Here is a 16,074-nt window from a genome sequence, read left to right as displayed (position 1 = left end):
TTTTTCTATCGTTGGCCTTTCTTACCTTTTTTACTGTTACCCAACCTTCCTTGGCATCGACTGCTTTCCTTACTTTTTCCAGTATTTCCTCGCCCGTTTCTCCTTTTTCCGAGGACACAATAATTGAGTGTAATGCCAACCGTTCTCTATTTGAACTCTTACTCGTGACGCTAGCATAAGAGTCCTCTTTTGCGATTTCCTTTTTTCTTTCCATTAAGCTCTTGACTTCATCTATCTTCCGACTGTTTTCTATCAAGAGCTTCTCGTCTGTTCCTCTATTTTGGTCATTAGTCCGTCTTCTCTCGTCGACAGACTTTGTGGAGTCAAGCTTATCAGTTCATTTTGAGTAAGAGTTGATAGTAGTCATTAATTTAATTTACTATTACTAAGTTAAAATTGAAACAATTGTGATGTCTATTTTAAAAAAAAATGTCTTTAAGTATTCTTGGTGCTGTAAAGCGGCATCAGATGTCGTATTAAAATTATAATATTATATTCATTAATTTAAACTAAGTTAAAATTTAAACAATTGCGATGTCTATTTTAAAAATTGTTTGTCTTTATGTTCCTTGGTACTGTAAAGCGGCACCAGATGTCGTAGGGGAGTGTCCCATAGTGCCGAACACCTAAGCTTAGATGGCAGTTAGAAAAAAATGGATCGCATATTAAACATTTAATGGAAATTATTAAGTACAAAACAATCATAGACACCTATATAAATGAACAAAACAAACAAAAATAAACGAATTATATGTTTTAACAAGTACTTCTATTTGGCATTAATTTTTGGATAATAATTCTGTGGCACCTAGTACCGAACATAGATATAAAATGGCACTTACGGCCGAACAGTCTTAAAAAGGATGACATCGGTCACAAATATATAACTCAGAACACTCTGGTATATCAGCACAAGCCTCGTGCGCCCATTCTTTGCACGAATTGCACTGGATCCAGTCCTCATCGTGGTCTTCGAGGCAAACGACACACGAAGTCTCTTGGTGTGCCTGCGAAGATACGTTGCTTTGTTGGTTTTTCATTTTTAATGGCAAAACTTTAGTTTTCTTAATCTTATCTGCTTTATCTGTCTTCTTAAATGTACGTTGTAGTTTATTTTGTTCTTTAAGCAGTTTTTCATTTTCTTTATTTTTCAGAGACAATTTGTAAGGAGAGGCAGTTAGGATTTGACTTTTCTCAGACTTTCGTTTTCTTGTTTGAGCTCTTTTCTTTGCAGCGTCTGGTAATGGTGAAATATTTAAAATGGCTTGTCGTACACAATCTGGACCTTTGCTGGTAGAAGGCTGTGGTGAAAGACTTTGCGGTAATATTATGTCTGAATGTATTTGCTCTGGTATCGTTGACTGAACAACAGGCGGAGAACGATCGACGCTTATTTGTTCTTCGACAGATTCTTCTATTGGAACGTTTGTAATGTCACAGGGCAAATAATCCAGATCGCTGAACATATTTTCATTAAATGGGTATATACCGGTACACCTGAATCCTGCTGCCGCTATTTCATAACGAGCTACTTTTTTAAAAGCATCTGATACAAGTCCTGCAATATCATACTCTGTAATTCTTGCACCTGCATTAGCTCTTATCCACATTCCGCATTGTTCATTATAAGCATTCTTGAAAGGTTTCATAAATGATCTATCTAACGGCTGAAGTTTATGTGTAGTGTGTGGTGGTGAACTAATAAGATGAATGTTGTTATCTCTGCATCAGTTTATTACTTCCAAAGTCTTGTGGCTGCTTTGCCCATCAAGTAAAAGCAGAATCGGAGACTCCTTTGAAGGTCGAGCAAACTTAGTAAAATGACGCAACCATTTAAAAAAAAAAATTGTTCATCGTATTTTAATTTAAGTATAGGAAAAAAAAACTATATAATTTAGATCGTTAAATTTTTTTTTTATTGTTATTCTTTTTTTTTCTGTGTGTGAAATTCCTAGGACGACAGCAAATGCTGAGTGATTTCCCTTTTTATGGCATCGTACTGCTATGTAGGCAGCATTTTGTTTTTATTTATTTATGCCTCTTTTTAAAATCTTTCTTAGATATTATTTACTTGTATTGTTATTTTAAGTTTTTGTTGTTTTGTTTATGTCACTGATGTATCAAAACGATGCTTACAAATAAAAATTCTTTCTTTCTTTCTTCAACCTTTCGGTTGGGCAACACCTTCACTGTCTGGAGGTGAATTTATCATTAGCCGTTCATGCATTCTTTGGCGTGGAAAAACGAAAAAAGGAGGTATAAAATTGCCTGTAGCGCTCATGCAAAATAAGATTGTAACGTTTTTCCCCCTTTCAGCTGAAGTAAGCTTTCCTATTTGACGGGTGTTTTTTTTTGCCATAACCTTTGCATGCTTTTGTACTGTTGTGACTCCAGTTTCGTCACAATTGTACACATTCGACGGTGGAAAATTGTATTTGTCCAAAAGGCTTTTTAAATTAATGAAATATAAATTCACCTGGGCCCTGTTGAATCCAACCGCACGCATCAAACTGGTAGACTCTGCCGCTCTCGGTGACAAATCTGGATGACGTTTCATGAATTCATAATAAAAATGTTTACCAGCAGCTTCTTTTTGAACATTAAAACGATGTGGTATCTTGAGATGCACAGCTAAATCGAAGGCGAGTTTCAAAAATTCTTTTCTTGTCAATGGCATACATCTGTCAGCTAAGTCCTTAACGTGGCTTACTAAAACATTCTCATACTCCGATGAAAAGGTCTTAAATATGGAATACAGAAATCTCAGTGTTAAATCACTTTAGATTTTATAATTAATATTAAGTTAGTTTTAAGAAGGTAGCCATAAGTGAAAACTGTAATAAGAGAAAATTAAAATCATTAATAAAATTAAGTTTTAGTATTTTTTTAAAAAGGCAGTCCGCCGCACCGAAAACTTGACTGGCGCAGCCGGTAGGATTCCCCGTCCGGGAAATATAGACTCTAACTAACGTTTTAAAGCGTTTTTTTTCTTTATTGCACACCACAAACAAAAAAAAAAAAGAAAGTAACATAAAATACAAAAAAAAAGAATTAAAAAAAAAACAAAACAAAAGAAGTACATTAAAAGTGTTGTACAATGGGCGGACTTATGGCTTTTTAGCCATCTCTTCCAGACAACCCAATCAAAGGGAGAATCCAAAACCATCGGCGTAGGCCGTGCAGTCATAAACTTACATACAAATAGTTACACACTAATATATATATATATATATATATATATATATATATATATACAAATATATACATATATATTATGTATAAATAATATATATCTCTATCATACACTAATACATACTTAAGATAATAAAATGATATAAAAATACATAAAATTACATAATAAATGTTATATAAAATATTTAATTAAAGTCGTCTGAATTATTATTTAGGTAATAGTTTTAACGGCTCTTTTAAAAACTGAAATAGATGGTGCCTTTTTAATGTTTACTGGAAGGGCATTCCATAACCTTATGGCCTGTACAGTAAACGATTTGTTTAGAAATTTAGTTTAGTGTACAGGCATTTTAAGTGTTAGGTACCGCTTAGACCTTAAAAACAAAGGATCACCAAGAAATTCAAATTTATCTTTTAAATATGTAGGAAAACTATAGTTAAATAGCGCACAGTACAGAAGAGAAAGAATATGTAAGTTCCGGCGAAGACGTATAGGAAGAGGAGGAGGAGGAGATATTCGGAGACATGGTCATATTTTCGTAGGCAAAATATGAATCGAATAGCAATATTTTGAAGTCGCTTTGAAGTTTATTCAGTTGGTCCTCGGTGAGATCAGGATAGCTTGCATCTGCGTAATCTAGAATTGATAAAAGGAGAGAGTTTGCTAGCATAATTTTGGTAGGAAGTGGAAGTAGAGATTGGAGTCGCCGTAATGAGCTCAACGCAGCGAATATTTTCCTACTGGCCTCTTTTATTTGTACTGACTATGATAACGTCTGGTCTAAATACACACCGAGATCTTTAACGTTAGAGTAGTAGGCTATTGTAGTACCTCTGAATTCCACAGATGGTAAATTTAATAAATCTACCCTAGAGATCATGCCTGGACTACCAATTATGATTGCCTGCGATTTACATGGTTTGATGTTAAGTCCGTATCGCTTGCTCCACTCAGAGATTGAAACAAGATCGTCATTAATAGCATCAACCGTTTTCTACGGAATCCGAACCAACAAATAAATAAGTCGTGTAGTGCTCGCGTGAAAAGCAGAGACTGTCACGAGTGTTTATTTATTTATTTATTTAAGCACACTTACAACATACATATTACTAACATTTATATTAAAATTTAAAAGTTATATTAAAGTTTGATATGTACGTCAATTACAAGTGTACATAACATTCATTGAGCATGTATATTTGTTTTATAAGTAATAATAGTTACAGTTACAGTGCAAATTTAAAAATTGTTTATATTATTTAATTAATTCAGAATAAATATAGTAATATTATATAAAATCTAATCAAAATCAAATCAAAATCAAAATTAAATTAAAACTAAAACTAATCATGCGTTTTATAGTAATTAAATAACTTATTTCTGAAAATAGAGGAGGAGTAGTTAAAAATGTCAATGCCAGGGATTGATTTAAGAATATTATTATACTCCTTGCATATTCGTATCAAGGGGACTTGATTGCCAACATGCGTTCTTAAACAAGGAGTGTAGAATATTTTGTGAGTATTTCTGGGTGTTCTAGAAGGAACAGATATAGTCTTTCAATAATTTCTAAATTTGTTACTGTATTGTTTATAATATTATGTAAAAAATTTTGATCAATAATTTCGCGCCTACTCCGTAGTGAAACCATATTAAATTATGCCAAACGGTCCTTATATAATTGTCTATGCGAAAAATCTTTTTCAAGGTAAGCAAGATGTTTGGTAAATGCTCGCTGTACACTCTCAATGCGCTGAGAATGAACAGTGTAAAAAGGTTTCAAGATGATACTGGTGTACTCAAGACCGTTGCGTACCAAGGCATTGTATAGAAGTATTTTAGTGTCTTTAGAAAATCCATGGGTGTTTTGCTTGATAAAGCCAAGATTTTGTGCAGCTTTAACAACTATATTATCAATATGCGTCACGAATGTTAAACGGCTGTCAATAGTGACTCTTAAGTCTTTTGTTTGTAATATTTTCTCGATTAATACATTGCCAATGGAGTACCTAGAGACAAGCGGTTTTTTCTTCCTGGTAAATTTCATATGAAAACATTTGCTGACGTTAAGAGTCATATTATTAGAACGACACCATTCGTTAATACTGTTAATATCATTCTGTTTTAAGTTTATTTCCTTAATTGATTTTACTGTTTTGTAAATTTTAAGATCATCTGCATAAAGAGAATATTTACAATGTTTAATATATTAGGTTATGTCGTTGATGAAAACGAGAAATAAAAGAGGACCCAAATGTGAGCCCTGCGGCACCCCGCTTTCGGCAAAATAAATCTCGGATTCAAAACCAGTGACCGAAACTGTGAGTGGTCTCTGCGTTAAATATGATTGAAACCAGGTAATCAAAGAACTGCCTAGGCCATACAGATACAGCTTGTCAATTGATTGACTGTAATACTGTTTGTTTCCCAATAAACAAATAAATAAATAAATGAGTATTTGGTGATTCACTTTATCAAACGCGTTGCTAAAATCGGTGTACATACAATCAATTTCATCACCCTTATCTATTGCCAAAGCCAGATCTGATGTAAAAATTGTTAAATTTGTTGCAATAGATGAACCATCACGGACGTGTTCCATAGTGCAAATTCTGAAGACGCGTATTGTGCGGCTATAACCGCTGCCCGTCTGTTAGCTATGAGTTCGCAACAACTCACAGCCAACGAGTTGTTGGCATTCATACAAAATGCCATCGATACCATGGACGAAGTCAGCATTTTGCAGATCTGCAAGTCAAACTTCAAAGAAGATGAGATCAGCAGAGGCAAAGTGCTGCTTTTCCAAACGCTTGGGAAGATTCACGTAATGCCGTCACGCAGAAGGGATGGAACACAAAAGAATATCTAGGACATCATCGACCTGTTGAAGACCGACCCGGACGACGTGCCCGTTTTCGTGGCGAAGGAGTTGCATAAGCTGCCCCCTGTCACATTCGATCACGTCGACGTTACCAGGTTGCTAAAGGACATCACATTCTTGAAGACGACCCTGGCTGAGGTACAATCGAAGTTGGAGGCGTCAGATAAAACTATTAGTGAATGTGCGTGCTGAAGTAGTGCAATTACGTAGCGCTACTTCGGAATGTAGGTCACACGATGCCTCAAATGTGAATATGAGACGCGGTGCGAAAAATGCGCTCGGTAGCAGTTTCGTGTTTGCGACTGTCGATAGTGCTGACGACGCATCACGTCACTCCGCCGCCAGTTCAACGCCCCCGATTGAAGCGTTGTCACAGCGAAGTAGCCCGATTCCCAAAAGTGTTTACGCTGCTGTAGCTGCTAAACCTGCTGCATCGCAGAGTAAGACACAGAAAGAGGGAAAACAGATCCAAATAGTCCAAACCCACGAGGATCTGAGACAACCGGGTTTGAAAACAAACCGGGTAGATGCAGATGGCTTCGTCAAAGTTGAGAAGAAGAAGAAGAAGAAGAAGCCGTCGAGCCGCAATCAGTGCGGGAGCGCACAGCCGTCGGATGTTCCAACAACACAGCTGTACCTGTCCCGTCTACATTACTCCACAAAGGCAGAGGAGATTGTGGAGTATATTCGCATGAAAACGACGTGGATATTGAGGGTCGTGAAGTTGGAATCGCGTTACAACGTGAATTTTAATTCATTTGTGGTGCGCGTTCCGACTCAACATCTAGCGACCTTCATGCAGCAGAGTTTTTGGCCAACGGGTGTGGTGTTTCGTAGATTTCGTGGCAGGATACCCTGCACCACGCGCAACAGCACATGATAGTGTAGTGTAGTGTAGTGTAGTGTAGTGTAGTGTAGTGTAGTGTAGTGTAGTGTAATGTAGTTATAAGTTTAAGAAAATATGTAATAGTATATTATATAATTATGTTGTATATTGTTATGTAATAGTATTTTTAAGTAAATATGTATTAGTATATTTTTAAGATAATGTATATTATGTAGTTATATTTCTATGGGCCACTGTTGCCTGATTTAAATTAACAAGTAAATAAAAAAAAAAAAAATAACACCAAGTTTCCCACTCCGCAAATTCAATAAGTCCTTCTTGGGGCAGGGTATCCGCTTCTATAATAAAATTCCGCAGACATTTTTAATTTTGCCGTTTAGTCAATTCAAATCGTTTGTAAAAAATACATTGGTAGAGAAAGCATATTATTCAATACAAGATTTTATAGATGACAAAAAAGCGTGGAGCTAATATCTGTTGACTTCCACGCAAGATATATTAATTTAAATAATTGTATTTACTAACCTGACTTTGTATTTTTAAATGTTAAAAAAGAGTAACTACTGAGTTTCTTGCTGGTTCTTCTCGGTAGAATCTACTTTCCGAACTGGTGGTAGCTTGATTGTAAAATGACGATTCAAAAGTGCTTGTAAAAGCCTACTTGAATAAAGTTTATTTTGATTTGATTTGCAATTAGTGCAAGTAAGAAATTGATTTTGTGGTAATTTGTTTCTACAACCTGCACATATTGCATATATCGTTGAATTAGACATTTTTATGAATAAATTATCGTTTTAAAAATATATGTAGTGAAAAATATTGTTTCGTTTCCGATGAGGTCGATTGAACTCAAGTCTATCAGTTTGGAGGAGATTGAATACACACCGTTGACCACGGGGCCAAGTCTCTATTAGTATAACTTAGTGAATTTTGTGTACGGTATATACTCAATCCTGTTACAAAGTTACTAACGAATGGTAGATAGACAAAATATTTCAACAGAACACCCACAAACTAAAAAGTGATTCACTGTTTTCTTTTTATTTTATTTTTTATAGCGTTAACTTAATAGCAATTAATTTTAACATATTTGGCAAATTGTTAGCACTATTTTTTGCACAATAGTGTAGTTTTGTTATTCAATTGTAATATATGCAATATTAATATTATTTTTTTGTCATCCATAAAATGATATGCTATGCTGATCACTGGGTATTATCGCCATAAACACTATTCATTTTCAATCACTACTAGTTCGAGGAAGTTTTTAATGACTGGCACTATAACTTTTATATATTTAACTACAAATAAATAATTTTATTTTACTTTTAAATTAATTGGAAAAGCGGCAAATTTAATTAGTGAAAAGCAAGACTTAACTACATGGACTAGCTTTAAAGCTGCATTAGAGCAATATTTCGGTGATCCTCGTTCAGAAGAATGCATAGCGATAGAATTGGAAACCCTAATTTCTGTAATAGAGTTCAGCATACTAAAAGCACGCTGATTGCTAAAGTTAATTTAATATTTGATGTTAGTTTAAGAAAAAGTAAAATTAAAATATATGATAATTTAGCAATGAATGTGTTTTTATATAATTTACCCGAAAATTTATTAAGAATAGTTCGTTTAAAATCATGCAATACGTTAGAACAAGCACTCAGCACAGTATTAGAAGAAGTTAATTTTATGCATCATTATAATTCAAGAAATATAATGATGAAACCTCTCTTCAGTGCTATTACATCTAGTAATCCATATCTAGACAAAAAATTTATGAGACCCTACTTTAATACAGCAAGATACATGAATAATCCTCAACCCCAAACCTTTAATAAACCTCAATTACTACAGAATGCGAATTTACAACAGCCTCCGAAATTAAAATTTGGTATTTCCCCAAGTAAGGAAATTAAACAACCTGTACAGAATCAAAACCAATTTGGTTACCGACTTCACTTAAATCAAAACCAATTTAGTTATAGACCTCAGTTTAACCAAAATTAAATAGGATATAGACCTCAATTAAATCAGAACCAATTCGGTTACAAACCTCAATTTCAACAAAATCAAGGTCAACAACCCATAGGGTACCGTCCCCATTTCACGCCGAACCAAAGCACAGATGTTAGTATGAGAACTGCTCAACCAGCCAAACCGCAAGGTTTTCGTTTAAATTACGTTTAAGTTTAAAACACGTTGTTGAAGAATTAGACCCTGAAAGAGAAAATGATAAATTTGATAATATTGAACATCAAAATTATTATGATACCACTGATGTACTTTATCAAGATAGGTATGACGCAACAGACTGTTATAATGATACTTCTACTGAACAGCTACGAAATTTTCACATAGACCTCCCATCCATATACCCAAAGATAATACACCTAAATTGTAACACTCTTACATTAACCTACAATAATATTTCAGAAATAGATGCCAAATTCATGATTGACACAGGAAGTTCACGATCATTTATTAGTCAACAAAAAGCTAATGAGTATTTCAAAAATTATAAACATCAAGAATAATTTGAAGTGATCAGTATGCAAGCTTCTAGTCGCCATAATGAAGCTGTAGCTATTCCCCTGTACGCTATTTTTAATAATCCTGAAACTCATACATTTTATGTATATGACGTACACGGACGTTATGACGGATTAATTGGCAGCGATCTTTTAAAACAATGAGATGCAAACATAGATATGAAAAATGAAATACTATATACGAATACGACATCCATTCCTATCATATATAATCCCAATGATGTAATTAAATTAAACTCACGTTGCGAACAACGGGTCAAATTACCCACTAGTTTATGTAACGGTATTGCTATTTTAAATTTCAAAAATTTTTGTGATGGTGTTAGAATGCCAACTGCTTTAGTAAATTGTAAGGATGGATATGTAACAACTATTATTCAGAATACCCTTGAAACAGGACTTACCCTAACAATAGAATTATTTTTAGAAAATTAGAAAACTCATGTATTTTGTTTCACAGAGCATTGGATTAAAAGTTTTGACATATTTAATATCCCAAACTTTAAATTGTCAAGTACATTCGTAAGAGGGAATGCTATTCGCGGTGGCTCATTAATATTAGTACGGAATGATATCGTTTGTAAATCTCGAAAAGATATTGTGGCTCTCTCTGTCGAACGTAATATCGAATTATCCTGCGTGGAATTTCCGCAGTACATTATAGTATGCGTGTACCGGCCCCCATCGGGAGATTTTTGCTTATTTGAGACCACTATGGAGGATGTTCTTAAAAAGATAAGCTAAAGTAATAAATATATGTAATATGTTGTTTATTGAAACAAAAAACTTAGTTGTTGCTCTGTAAAAAAGTTATTTATTTTTTTAAAGTTTGATACAATGAATATTATATTTGCAAATACTATTTACGACTACTTATATACCTAGTACAAATTAACATTATATTATTTACTAACCTGTAAAAAAGAAACAACATTAAAAGCTATTCCTTCAATTTCAATTTTACAATCGTTACATATTCCTTTTCAAAAATCTTAACTTGTAACTATAATGTACAATAAACCAGAGAGCCTTTTTCTACAGATTAAATTATATAATAAATACAGAGTAAAAAGTGCTGCCACCATAGATAATAATTATAGTAAGTAATGAGCAAGTGTAATTATTTATTAAATTAAATGAAGAGTAAAAGAGCTTCATTTACATCTTCCTCCCCCCCTGGTTTACAAAATCATCAGGCACTGGTATAAGTTTTGTAATGTGAAACAAGTTTGATTCTAACTTTTTGTGTCCAGTATTTACTTTATAAATTGAGTTAGATAATTTTTCTAAAATTTTGTAAGGTCCAATTTTTAATTCATCTAGCTTTTTCCTATTTAATCGGTTACCATTTTCCACATATACAAAGTCTCCTTCTTTTAGTTGGGTATTTATTCTGTTTTTATCAAATTGTTTTTTATTATAATTGTGTGAATTTATTGTTCTTTCCAATGCTATTTTTCTATCTTTTAATAAATCATTTTGTGTCTTTTGTTCTTTTAACTAATCCGGTAAGATACTAATGACTCTTCCTTCCATTAAATTTGCTGGGGAAAATCCTGTTACAGTGTGCTCAGTTTCATTATATCCATGGGTGCATTGATGGGCAACAGTTGTCCAAGCTATTTTTCCTTTTTTTTCATTAATTGTACACCTTATCTTGTTAATTAATGTTTGATTTAATCGTTCATTTAAACCATTAGAAAATGGTGCATTTACTGCAGTAAAAATGATAGGTATACTCTCCTTTCTTAAAAAGTTTTTAAATTCATTGGAATTTATTGCTGGATATTGATCAGATAGAGAATCATTCCAATTTTATTGTCAGGAATAACTTTTTTTATAAGTTTTATGAAATCTTCTGCATTCTGAGTTTTTGATGTTAATATATATGCATATCTGGTAAAATGATCTACCAGAAGATGGAGATATGTTTTTGTAGAGCGGGAGCCACCAAATCCACCGATGGTATCTATAGAGACGATTTCAAACGGATAAGTAGCGGGACCCAGATGTGACATCAATCCATATTTAAATTTAGTTCTAGATTTATTTTTTATGCATATTTCACAGTTCTCACAGATTATTTTTATATTATTTATTAAATTCTTTGCTGTATAAAATGGTTTGATTTTTTTTTCTGTTTGTTTTACTCCTATATGGCAATATCTATAATGTACATTTTTTATTAATTTTTTACTAAATTCCTCGGTGAGAATATTTTTTTCTTTTTTTCCTGTCTTCTTAAAGTATATCATATCTTTTAGTATCAGTTTATCTTTATATAGTTTTAAGTCTTCATTTTCATCTTGATCATGTTTGATGTCTTCTAGTTTAATAAAATTTATAATTTTTAAAATTTCTTCTTGGTTTATGTCTGGTTCTAACACTGGGTTTCTACTCAAACTGTCTGCTTCTAAATTGTTCTTTCCTGGTGAATATATGACTTCAAAATTAAATTGTGATAAAAAATATGTGAGATCTCCTAGTTCTTCATCCGTCCTTGCTTTAATATTTAATTTTTCTAGAGGTTTATGGTCTGAAAACACTTTAAATTTTTTTCCTATGAGCCAATGCTGCCAATATTTTACTGCTTCTTTTATTGCTAGACATTCTAAATAAATAGCTTTTTTTCGCTTCTGACTTTCATTCAATTTTCTTGAAAAATAGGCGCATGGCTTTTCTTCTCCATTTTCCTGTAACTGTTTCAAATAGCCCCTATACCCTGAATACTAGCGTCGGTATAAATATGTATAGGTAACTCTGGGTCAAAGATTTCTAAAATAGGTTTTGAACAAAGTAGTTTTTTTATCTTGTCAAAAGATTGTTGACATTTTTCATTCCATATAAATATTTGATCTTTCTTTAATAAAGTGTGAAGGGGATCTAATATGATGGATATGTTTGGAACATATTTTCCATAGAAGTTTATTTTTCCTAGAAACTGTCTAACATTTTTCTTTGTTGAACAGGAAAGTCTTTTATATATATTATAGCTATTAAATTATCTTTTGGTGGAGTAACTGAATTATTTTTTATTATGTGGCCCAAATATTTTACAGAGTCCTGTGCAAAATGACATTTAGAAAATTTTAGTCTAAAGCCCTCCTTAGAAATTGCTTCTAATAACAATGATAAGTGTTCGATGTGGTCTGTAAATGTCTGGGAAAAAACTAAAATGTCGTTGATGAAATTGACTGTAAAATTTGATAATTTGTGTTTTCTAATAATGCTACTAAGTATTCTTTGGAAAATCGCAGGTGATGTTTTTAATCCAAACGGTAGACAAGTCCACTGAAAATGATTTTCTTGAGTAACAAATGCTGTTTTTTTCCTATCTTCTATTCTTAAAGGTATTGACCAGAAAGCAGAATTTATGTCTAATGTTGAAAAAAATTTACAATTTCTCGTTTTAATCATTAAGTCCTCTATTAGTGGGAACGGTTGTGACTGAGGAACAACTATTTTATTTAAATCGCGAAAATCTATACATAGCCTACATTTTCTTCCTTCTTCTTTCTTATAGGCTAGTGTTACAGGAGCTGCAAAAGGACTATAAGATTCCTCAATTAATTTATTTTGTAATAGTTTTGAAACTTGTAGTTCTATTTCTTTTTTGTCTTCAAAATTGCATCTGTATGGTTTTTTGCTACAATATGTATCTACTAATTAATCAATGTGTGCCTCATAACCTTTCACTAAGCCTACATCATATTTGTCTTTTGCAAATAATGATTTGTAATTGTTGATTAATTCCTTTATTTTTGATTGTTGTTGACTGTCTAAATTATTTTCAGAAATGTTGAAGTTTGTCGCTTCTATGTGCTCATTAAAGTTAACTTTACACTTATCATCCATATAGCAATCATTTCTCACCGTTCCTTTCTTAACTTTATTTTCATCAAAGTAATAATTTTTGTTTTCAATTTTATCGCCTGAAATATTCGCAATATTTTCAATTTCTTTCATCATTTTTTGTGTAATTTCTTAGTTTTCATTTTGAATAAGTTGAAAAGCTTTTATGCAATCCAATCCAATTAAAAAGTCATAATCAAAATTTTGTTCATCTATGACAAAAACATTCATATTTCTTTCTATTTGAAAAATCTTTATCTTTAATGTTACATAGACTTTTTTACACCATTAATCGTTTTTAAATTTGCTTGATTATTATAAGTTTTGTGTGGGTTGTTTGGAAACGATATTAATCTTGAGTTAATTATACTCACATTAGATCCTGAATCATAAACCCCCCACGTTTCTATGGAATCATTTATTAATAACTTGGTTTTGATTAATGGTGGGATTATTAGTTTTTTGGATCTATTTTATTTAAACTTAATTCTAATTCGGAATTGTTCACACTTCTAATTGGCTCCTTTCTAGAGGGGTTATCATCTCTATTTTTAAACCAACAGACAGATTCCGAATGATACCGAACCCCTTTTTTTTCTTTTTCACAAATCCTACATGGGCGGTCTTTTAAACTTTTTCCTTTTATTTTACTTTCCGGCTCAATTACTTTTTTTTCAACAATCCTTTTGTTAATAAAATGTTCCAAGCCCCGAATATTACTAAATAAATCTTCAGTGTCTTTTAACTTATTTCTATCTATTTCGTCTGCTATAAAATTAGGTAGTCCAGTGACAATTAAATCAATTAAAGTAGATTTATCAATTAACTTGTTAATTTCTAATAAAAGCCTTTCTTTTTTCAGAGCATATTCTAATAAAGAACCCTGTCTATACTTAAATAATAGAGCATACCTTATTGGTGACCAGCCTTTGTTTACATATGTTTCACAAAATTTTGTTTTCCACATACACCACTCTGAATTTATTGAATATTTGATAAGCATGGAATTAAACCAATCTTGACAAGAGTCATCCAAACATAACCGAAACACTTGTATCTTTTGAATATCTTCACTTACACCTACACGAATGCATTCAGTTTCGAAAATATCCATCCACTGTGTAACACTTGATATATTTTTTGTGAATTTTTCTATTACCAACTTTTCAGATAAATTCTTTAAATTAGACTGCTTAGTTTCCTTCTTTAATTCAGCAAAACTTTCAAGGATTCTTGTAAGAGTCTCTGTTGAGGTTTCATTCGTAAAATCCTGTTGCGTTTTTGGTGTACTCTCCTCCAGTAAATATCCCTTAAATTGCATATTTCCATCTTCATCCGAATAAGTATCGCGTAATTCTGGTGTTAATGAAATCCATACTTGTCTTTTCTCGTGCCTTCTTTGTAAGGTTGCTTTTACTTTTTGATAAATTTGAGTTTTTGACAACTCATTATGCAGTTTTACCGGTTGTAATTGTTCCGGGATTAAAAACAGATTTTTATCGGCATTCATAATTGAGGTTATGCATATTACATTAGTCTTAGGGTCTTCACTCGGTTTCACAACAAATTTTTCAACTTTTCCATTGTTTCCAACAGCTATAATTAATTTTGTTTTGTAATATGTTGTTTATTGAAACAAAAAACTTAGTTGTTGCTCTGTAAAAAAGTTATTTATTTTTTTAAAGTTTGATACAATGAATATTATATTTGCAAATACTATTTACGACTACTTATATACCTAGTACAAATTAACATTATATTATTTACTAACCTGTAAAAAAGAAACAACATTAAAAGCTATTGCTTCAATTTCAATTTTACAATCGTTACATATTCCTTTTCAAAAATATTAACTTGTAACCATAATGTACAATAAACCAGAGAGCCTTTTTCTACAGATTAAATTATATAATAAATACAGAGTAAAAAGTGCTGCCACCATAGATAATAATTATAGTAAGTAATGAGCAAGTGTAATTATTTATTAAATTAAATGAAGAGTAAATGAGCTTCATTTACATATATAATAGTATGTGCCGACTTAAACGTCGACTTATTAAAAGCTACTTCGCTGAGTGTTCGATTAGTCACATTGTTTAGGTCATTTAATTTAACGCACCGAGTTAATGAACCAACACGAATAACCAACGATACTTCTACGTGTATTGACAATGTGTTTTGTGACTGTGAAATATATGAATTTTCAATTATAAATAATTTAACTTCTGATCACTGTGGTCAGAAGTTTTCTTTAAAATACAAAGAAATTATTCATTCAAAAAAAATAATGTACAGGCCAATAACGACTCATAAAGTAAACTGTTTTAAAGATATTGTGGCGTGTAAATTAACTTATTTAGATCTAACGACACAAGATCCAAATGAACTTTATAATTCATTTTTTGAATTAATATTAATAGAATTTAATAAAATATTCTAAATGAAATCATTTTATAATAATACAAAATTGAAGTTTAGTGACTGGGCTACTATTGGTATATATAAAAGCAGAAATAAATTATACGACCTATATGGTATGAAGCAGTGGAATCAAAACGAAGCCTTTCTAGGATATGTCAATAATATTCCAAAATATTTAAAACAGTATGTATTTATGCTAAGTCTTTATACATAAAGAACAAAGTTTTGATTTCCGATAATAGAATAAAGGCCACTTGGGACATTATTGGAAGTGTTAGTGGAAAACCTAAAAAGGAAAGTATACCAATCAAATTAAACACAGGCAGTAAAT

The 16,074-nt window shown here is 32.0% G+C and overlaps 1 pseudogene; it reads left to right on the top strand.

Annotated features, from left to right (window-relative positions):
* Positions 1–4,910: 4,910 nt before the first annotated feature.
* LOC124542467 lies at positions 4,911–7,024 on the top strand (annotated as a pseudogene).
* The last annotated feature ends 9,050 nt before the right edge of the window (positions 7,025–16,074 follow it).

This window comes from Vanessa cardui, chromosome W, assembly GCF_905220365.1.
Source record: "Vanessa cardui chromosome W, ilVanCard2.1, whole genome shotgun sequence".
Classification (NCBI taxonomy): Eukaryota; Metazoa; Arthropoda; class Insecta; order Lepidoptera; family Nymphalidae; genus Vanessa; species Vanessa cardui.
The sequence above is the reverse complement of the archived record's forward strand: the minus strand, read 5'-3'. Positions and strand labels throughout refer to the sequence as shown.